General features: G+C 44.1%; 1 pseudogene; it reads left to right on the top strand.

Annotated features, from left to right (window-relative positions):
• Positions 1-8,572: 8,572 nt before the first annotated feature.
• LOC144504975 (U2 spliceosomal RNA) lies at positions 8,573-8,685 on the top strand (annotated as a pseudogene).
• The last annotated feature ends 516 nt before the right edge of the window (positions 8,686-9,201 follow it).

The following is a 9,201-nucleotide window of genomic DNA, read 5'->3' on the forward strand; positions in this document are numbered from 1 at the left end:
TCAATGTGTCACCCACTAACATACCATCAAGATAAAATAGAGGCATTTTCACACCCATTCTCTGGATTTCAACACTGGCTTCAAGAAGTTTTGCAAACAGTATTGTGAAACCAGTTTCTTTAATTATTTGGGGAATTGTAGCCATTAAGCACAGGAAGGGTCTTTTGCATTTTAATGATCACTCAAAGAAGTATTCAGAAAGGTCATTTTCACTTTAATCATTTTGTCAATCCTTGTCATGACATATAGATTAGCTGAGGGCTTTTATAGTCCCATGTGTATTGCCAGGAAAGCATTAATCACCTGAGGGAACGTTTTCTGCCCATAATATTTTAGCAAATTTCTCCTAGTCTCCACCTACCTTCTACTCTGCTCCATCACTTCCACCCCCTCTTAAACAGTATAAAATCAATCACGTTTCTCCCCCACTTTAGTTCTGAAGATGCGCCAAATGGACTAAAAACATTAACTCTTTTCCCCTCCACAGATGCAGCCAGTCCTACTGAGATTTTCCAGCGTCTTCTGTTTTATTTCAGATTTCCAGCATCCGTAGTATTTTGCTTTCATTACGTATTTTCTTTCGTTCATTTTGTTCTTTAATCTTTTTTGCGGTTTCTGCTCTTTTGTATTTTCTCTCCCACCTGCCCCAATGCAACCAGTGCATCTCTAACTAGTGCATTCTCCTCCCGCATCGACACATTCAGCTCTGGTGTTGCCCAACAATCTATTTGACCCAATCCTCTTCTTCATCTGCCTGCCACCTATCTGAAAGCATGGCACCATAGTGCTTACAATACCCAACTGTATCTCACCACTTCCCTTGGTCACCTCTGTAGACTGACTGCCTAACTGACATCATTGTGGATGAACCAAAACTTCCTAGGATTGAACATAGGAAAGACCAATGCCGTTTTTGGGCCCTCATAAAAAATCCTGCAATCTGATTATTAACCATCTCAAATGTTTGCTCCTACCAAATCTGACTGAATGTAAGTTTGGTGTTCTGTTACAGAGATGAGCTTCAAACGCCATAACTTACATTTTTTTAATTCGTGTCACAAGTAGGCTTACATTAAGACTGCAATGAACTTACTGTGAAAATCCCCAGTCGTCTCATTCTGGCGCCTATTCGGGTACACTGAGGGAGAATTTAGCATGGTCAATGGACCTAACCAGCACATCTTTCGGGCTGTGGGTGGAAACCGGAACACCCGGAGGAAATCCACACAGAATTTTAGGGAAGTATTTTCAGTGCTTCGGGTTTCTGCCTTTTGCTGCATGTTCAAAACCCGTTCCTTCCAACAAGCTTTTGATTGCCTGAAATTGTACTTCTGATTCTTCAGTCCAAATTGTTTGTGTAGATTATAAACAATGTGGTTATAGAACCATTCTCATCGAATACCACTTCTTACCTTCTGCTGGTTTGAGAACTACTCAAACCAGCAGAAGGTTGGGGCGGCACAGTGACACAGTGGTTAGACCATAAGACCATAGGACAGTGGAGCAGAATTAGGCCGCTCAGCCCATCGTGTCTGCTCCGCTATTCAATCATGGCTGGTATTTTTCTCATCCCCATTCTCCTGCCTTTTCCCCATAACCCCTGATCCCCTTATTAATCAAGAACCTGTCTAATCTCTGTCTTAAAGACACTCAATGACCTGGCCTCCACAGCCTTCTGCGGCAAAGAGTTCCACAGATTCACCACTCTCTGGCTGAAGAAGTTCCCCTTCATCTCTGTTTTAAAGGATCATCCCTTTGGCCTGAGGTTGAGCCCTCTGGTTCTAGTTTTTCCTACTCGTGGAAAAACCTTAGCACTGCTGCCTCACAGCGTCAGGGACCCGGGTTCAATTCCGCCCTTGGGTCACTGTCTGTGCGGAGTTTGCACATTCTCCCCATGTCTGCCTGGGTTTCCTCCGGATGCTCCGGTTTCCTCCCACAAATCAAAGATGTGCGGGTTAGGTCGATTGGCCATGCTAAATTAACCCAACATATGTGGGGTTGCGGGAATAGGGCCTGGGTGGGACTGTGGTCGGTGCAGACTCAATGGGCTGAATGGCCTTCTTCTGCACCGTAGGGATTCTATTCTTACATCCCCCCACCCCCCGCTCTTCCCTGTTCCATAACCTGCTATCCATTTGTTTTACCATGAAGACCAGAACTGTGCAAAATATTCTAAGCGTAACCTAACCAAGGTTCTAATTAAGTTAGTATAACCTATCTGCTTTTAAATTCCATTGCTCTAGAAATGAATTCTAACTCTCCTTCAGCGGTTTTTATGGGTTTGTTAACTTGTGCTGCTCCTCTGAATGATTTATAATCAGCCACTGTGAAATCCCTATACCCACAGGTTCCAATGCAGGCAAAGTCTGCTGAGCATAACAATGCAATTCAAATATGGAGGCGACTTGATTCCAAAATATAATGATTTTCTGCATTGATTAATGAGAAAGAATCATTGATGAACCTCGAGATTTCAAATAAACCACTTCTCCGACAAATGGTATGAAAGCAAATAGCTTCTATTATTTTGTAATATCGGACGTGCCAATGAGGATTCTTGAACTAATTTCAATCAAATTTCAATTAACGCTTTACATAAAACTCTTCAGACAATCATTTTGTTTTTCAGGCAATGCCTGCAATGCAATTGAATGGAACGGCTATTTATTTATTGCTCAGAACCTCATTCAATTTATTCCTTTTCAGTGATACGTCTCAGGGCTGCAGAGGTACAACAGCTGCATTTTGCTGTAGTATATAATGCCCAGTAATAATGCCCACGCAGTAATCCCGAGCTGAAGTACGAATTGTTGTAGTTACAATGACTCATTCCATTCTGCAGATTGAGTTAGCACAATATTTATTTTACTCTGCATGTCCAGCACAATTTGAACGCATTTGTTCAGTTGAAGTTTACAAGCGCCGGAACGATGACTGTCGGTTACTATCCATTCACAGTTTATATACACTTGCTTCATAGAATCATAGAAAGCAACGAAGGAGGGACATTTGGCCCATTGTGTTGGTGCTGGCCCTCTGAAGGAGCAATCTACTGAGTGCCATACTACTGCCTTTCTCTTGTGGCCCTGCAAATTCTCCCTTTTCAGATAATAACCCAGTTCCCTTTTGAGAGATTCAATTGAACCAGCCTCCACCACACTTCCAGGCACTGCTTTCCAAATCGCAACCACTCACTGTGTGAACATATTTTTACTCACGATGCCCTTTCTTCTTTTGCCAATTATCTTCAATCTGCACTCTCTGGTTCTCATTCCTGTTTTTTTCATGGGATGTAGGCAATGTTGGCAAAGTCAGCATATGTGCGATTCCTAATTCCCTTTGAACTAAGTGCCATTTCAGAGGGCAGTTAAGAGTCAATCATATCGCTGTGGGGGTCTGAAGTTGCACATAGGCCAGGGTAGGTAAGGATGGCACAGTAGTACAGTGGTTAGCACTGCTGCCTCACAGCGCCAGGGATCCGGGTTCAATTCCGGCCTCACATCACTGTCTTTGTGGAGTTTGCACATTCTCCCTGTGTCTGTGTGGGTTTCCCCCAGGTGCTCCAGTTCCCTCCCACAGTCCAAAGATGTGCAAGTTAGGTTGATTGGCCATGTTAAATTGCCCCTTAGTGTCAGGGGGATTAGCATGGTAAATACATGGGGTTACAGGGAGAGGGCTTGGGTGGGATAGTTGTCAGTACAGGCGCGATGGGGCATTAGTGAACAAGATTTGTTTTTACAACAATTAATGATTGTTTCATTGTCACCATTACAGGCATTAACCTTCAATTCCAGATTGATTAATCGGATTTGAAATTCTACAATCTTCCTTGGTGTTTCCACTGAAGGATTTATGGAATTTTTGTTTTTTTAGGCACCTAACTGGAGGATTCCATGACTGTGACAAGCCACTCTAACACATGAGAGACTGGAGGATTATGTTGATCATTTAATTCGAAACACATTCACACCACAGACAAAGATATTGTTGCATGGAAGATAAGCTTCTGATACAACTTTTTCCCTCAACCAATGATTCCCACCCAACGTTCTTGACAGGACTCTCCGTCCTATCTGGTCCATTTCATGTGTTTCAGCTCTTACCCCTGCCCCTCTCTCCCAGAATCATGGTAGGATCCCTATCATACTCAGTATCCAGCCCACCACTCTCTGTTTCATCCTCCGCCTTTTCACTAGCGCCTGTGTGATGCTGCCACCAAACACATCTTCCATACCCTCCCCTTTCAGTCTTTCCACAGGGACTATTCTCTCTGCAAAAGCTTTGTCCACTCCTCAGTCAGCCCTGACACCTCCTCCCTTCCCCATGGTACCTTTCTGTACAAGTGCGAGAGATGTAACACCTCCCCTTCCACTTCCTCGCTTCTCTCCATTCAAGGCGCCAACCACTCCTTCCAAGTGAAACAGCAATTTATTTATACTTTTTTCAAGTTAATCTGCTGTTTTCTACATACAAAGTTAGGAGCATGCAGATTTGGAGCAGGAGTAGGCCATTCGGACTTCCTGCCTGTTCCACCATTTGATAAGATCACGGCTGTTCAGATCGTGGCCTTGACTTTTCTGAGCACTTCCTATTCCTTTCCATTCCCTTGTTAGTCAAGAATCTGTCTAACTCAACTTTAAAAATATTCAATAACCCGACTGCTCTCTGGGGAAGAGAATTCCACAGGCCAAACACCCTCTGAAAGAAACAACTTCTCCCCGTCTCTGTCGTAAATGGGAGACCTCTTATTTTGAAACTGTGTCCAGTTCTATCTCTCCCACATCCTCTCAGCATCCACCCTGTCAAACCCCCTCACAATCTTATAGGTTTCAGTAAGATTGCCTCTCATTCTTCTGAACTCCAATGGATACAGGCTCGACTTGTCCAGCCTTTCTCATTAGACAACTTTTTACCCCAGGAATCAGTCGTGTGAACCTTATCAGCACTGCTTCCAATGTAGTGATAGCCTTTTCTCATGATGAGGTCTTGGCACGGTGGGACAGTGATTAGCACTGCTGCCTCACAGTGCCATGGACCTGAGTTCGATTCCTGGCTTGGGTCACTGTGTGGAGTTTGCACGTTCTCCTCGTGTCTGCATGGGTTTCCTCCGGGCGTTCTGGTTTCCTCCCATAGTCTGAAAGATGTGCTGGTTAGGTGCATTGTCTATGCTAAATTCTCCCTCAGCGTACCTGAACAGGTGCTGGTGTGTGGCGACTCGGAGATTTTCACAGTAACTTCATGGCAGTGTTAATGTAAGCCTACTTGTGACACTAATAAATAAATAAATAAATAATACAGACTGGGTGACCGCTTTGCAGAACGCCTCAGTCCACCAGCATGACCTCGAGCTTCCTGTCTTTTGTTGTTTTAATTCCTCACCCTCCTCTCACTCTGTCCATGGCTTGCAAGTTTCCAATGAAGCTCAATGCAAACTGAAGGAGCAGCACCTCGCCACTCTACTGCCTTCTGTGCTCAATATTGAGTTCAACAACTTTGGATTATAATCTCTGCCTCCACCCTGTGCTATGTGCCTATTTGGTTTTTTTTTTACTGTCATGTTTCTCTATTTATCCCTTAATGTTGTATTCAGATGGCTGTTATATAACCATTCTTGCCTCCTTTGGACACAACGGTTATCCCTCTACACTATCCATTACCACTTTTTGGAACAACTTAACCCCACTGGAGAGATTTCCCCAATTCCATTTGGCTTTATTTTTACCCAAGGTCCTTGATGCCACATTCAGTCAAATGCTGCCTTAATGTCAAAAGCAGGCACTCTGACCTCATCTCTTGAGTTCAGTTCTTTGTCCGTTCTTGGACCAAGGCTGCAATGAGGTGAGGAGCTGAGTGACCCTGGCGGAACCCAAACTGAGTGAGCAAGTTATTGCTGCGTGAATGGAGTGCAAAAGCCAAAGTCCAGGGGGAAATGGTGAGGGGAAGGGGTGGGGTAGCACAGTGACTAAGAGGTCACTGCAAAGTGCAGGCGATCCACAATCCTTTCATGTGTTGTATTTGTAAAAGTATTATATTTACTTTAGAATGCTGTGGTGAATGATGTCAAGGCTAATCTCCACACCTGGACTGTGAATTAAAGGCTCTGAAATTATTCCTTGTGGCTGATTTGCTCTGCCAAGAGTTGAGAAATATTTCCTGGGTCCCCACATGACTTACTGCCTCTTCCTCACAGTGACTTCCAGCCAATAAGATATTAAATTGGCCCAGTTTAACCTTTGCTGGATATTTCAGTTTTATGATCATTATTGCTGTGAAATTCTCTTTAAGCAATGTCCAGTCCTTGTATTTGAGGATGTTATCCTTTGAGTCCACGTTGCAAATGTTTCACTTTAGCTGCTGCTTTCTGTGATTTCAATCTTTACTGCAAGTCATATAATGAGACATTTCAATGAACAATCAACTACTACTGATGTTATCGAAACATTTTGTAATTAAGGAATGGTTTGACATCTAAGTAGGTCAAAAAAAAATAAACAACGGAAAGAAAGACATTTGTAGAATGAAATGTAAAACGACACGGCACATAATGAGGCCATTTGATCCATTTTGCTTGTGCTGGCTCTTTGTTACCACTATCCAAGTTGTCCCACTCCCCTGCTCTTTCTCTTCAAGTGTTTAACGTATTCAGTTCTGGCCTCAAAATTAACTCCATATGTCCAACAACCTGGACACACAAGCCTGTTCACTGCAAATGTGCGATTATCATTTTTACAGTGGTGGGTGTCAGGTTGATACTTCATTAACATATTCAAACAATGATGAAATGGGGTACAGGAAAGAGATGGACAATCTGGTGAACTGGTGCGATGACAATAATCTCTCCCTCAATGTCAATAAAACAAAGGAGATTGCCATCGATTTCAGGAAGCTTCAGGAGGACATGCGCCTGTCAACATCAAAGGAGATGGAATAGAAATGGTCAAGAGCTTCAAGTTTCTAGGTGCCCAGATCACCAACAGCCTGTTCTGGTCCCTCCATATTGACCCTGTAGTTAAGAAAGCCCACCATCGTTTCAACTTTCTCAGGAGGCTAAGGAAATTTGGCATGTTTGCTACAACTCTCAACAGTTTTTAACGATGCACCATAGAAAGCATCTCTTCTGGTTGTATCACAGCTTGGGATGGCTCCTGCTCTGTCCAAGACAGCAAGAAACCACAAAGGGTCGTGAACGAAGCCCAATCCATCACTCAAACCAGCCTCCCATCCATTGACACTGTCTATGCTTCCTACTGTCTCAGAATCAAGGATCCCTTGCACCCTGGACATACTCTCTTCCACCCTCTTCCATTGGGCAAAAGATACAAAAGTCTGAGGACATGTACCTCAAGAACAGCTTCTTCCCTGCTGCTGTCAAACTTTTGAATGGACTTACCTTGCATTAAGTTGATCTTCCTCTACACCTTAGCTATGACTGTAAGACTACATTCTGCACTCTCTCGTTTCCTTTTCTATGAAGGTGTGCTTTGTCTTATAGCACGCAAGAAACAATACTTTTCACTGTATACTAATACATGTGACACTAATAAATCAACTCAAAATCAATTCAAAAATCAGGCTCCCACAGGACAGTTGTGTACTAGATTTAAACTTCAAGGAATCACAAAACTGTAACAGCGCAGGCGACCATTTGGCCCATTGAGTCTGCAGCAGCTCTCCAGACAAGCATCATGACAGTGCCATTCTCCTGCCTTTACTCCATACCCCTGCACAGGTGCCAGCGGGCAATACCAGGGTGAGGGTTCTTCTTCCAGGGGGGAGATTCTGTGGTGGTGGTGGGAGGCAGAGTTCTAGGGGGGGAAGTGCCGGGGGTGACAGGGGGGTGAGTTCTGTGGTGTGGGGAGAGTTCAGTGGCAGGGGGTAGGTCCATGGTGGGGGAGGGTGGTAATTCCATAGTGTGGGGGGTGGGGCGGGGCTGTTGCGTGTGTGTGTGTGAGTGTGTGTGGGGTGGGGGGGGGGGGGGAGGGGTGTTTCTATTTTTATTCTTTCACTAAAAGGGCATCCCAATCTTTTAAAATCTGCTTGAGCTCACCCTACCAGTGTTACATTGTAGGAGCCACCATTATTTTAGTTTCTCCATCAGTTTAAAAGTATGGTGGGAAAACCCACCAACGCTGGGTTCCCTCTGCATTTTCTGCTCAAAATGTTTCCCAAAACATGGCAAAATTCCGCCCATTGTTTCTATTCAAGTAACCATTCACAGAAAGTATTACCATTGTGAATTGAGCTCAGGACCCCCGTCGTGAAAGGGAAGCAGGAGCCTCCAACTCAGGGTGCAAAGAGTTTTTTGCAGAACTTCTTGAGTCCAGGAAGAATAGGAATGCAGCCCTCCGCCCCCATCCCTCGAGTCTTCAGTTTCCTTCCAGTTAATCCTGGCTTTTCTTTTTCTCTCCCATCCCGCTACAATTGTAGACCCTCCCACTTTGAACTCCGACCTTCCTGCTTCCCGTAACAGCCTATCTCCCTCACAGAAAAGTCCTGACGTCTCACTCCATCCACCCCACTATGACTTCTTCCAGAAGATTTATCTCCGCCTTCCTGATTGCTGCACACTGGTATCGCTTCTTGGCCTTTTGGCTAAGGTCAAGTGTAGGATCTGTTCCAATCAGTTTAAGAGTCCCCACTGTGTGCAGTCTCTGCGTTTTAATTCAGGTAGCTGGCTCATCTCTCAATTCAGCCGCTGGTCAAGAAACAGAAGAGAATAATTCATGATGAGATCATGTTGTTAGATTCACCACCTCCCATAAACATCTGCAGGGTTACAATTTGGCCACACCCAGAGGTGCAATGTTTACCATCTGTTAAATTATGATTCAAACACACACAATAAAAATCCTTTAAAAGGGCCACTACCTAGATGAAAAAAATGTTTTGTTGATATTTTTGGTATAAAGTAGGCCATAAAGCCACGTATAATGTTTTCAGTAAAAGAAGAGTTCACTTTTGCGTTTATTTATCAGCTTGAAGTGTAGTCGCTGTTAGGTAAAATGGCAGCCAATTAGCATTGGTCGATTGGATAATCTTTTTTCGGTTGTGTTGTTTGAGGGACCATATATTGGCCAGGATTACTCTCTTGTGGCCTGCCTGAAACTTGTTGGTCTTCCAGTACAAGGAGTTGTCCCCGGCTGAGTGTTGCAGACTGGCACATTCCAAAGCCCAGGACTACGTGCTAAGGGATGCACTAAA

The sequence above is a fragment of the Mustelus asterias genome, chromosome 15 (assembly GCF_964213995.1).
Source record: "Mustelus asterias chromosome 15, sMusAst1.hap1.1, whole genome shotgun sequence".
Classification (NCBI taxonomy): Eukaryota; Metazoa; Chordata; class Chondrichthyes; order Carcharhiniformes; family Triakidae; genus Mustelus; species Mustelus asterias.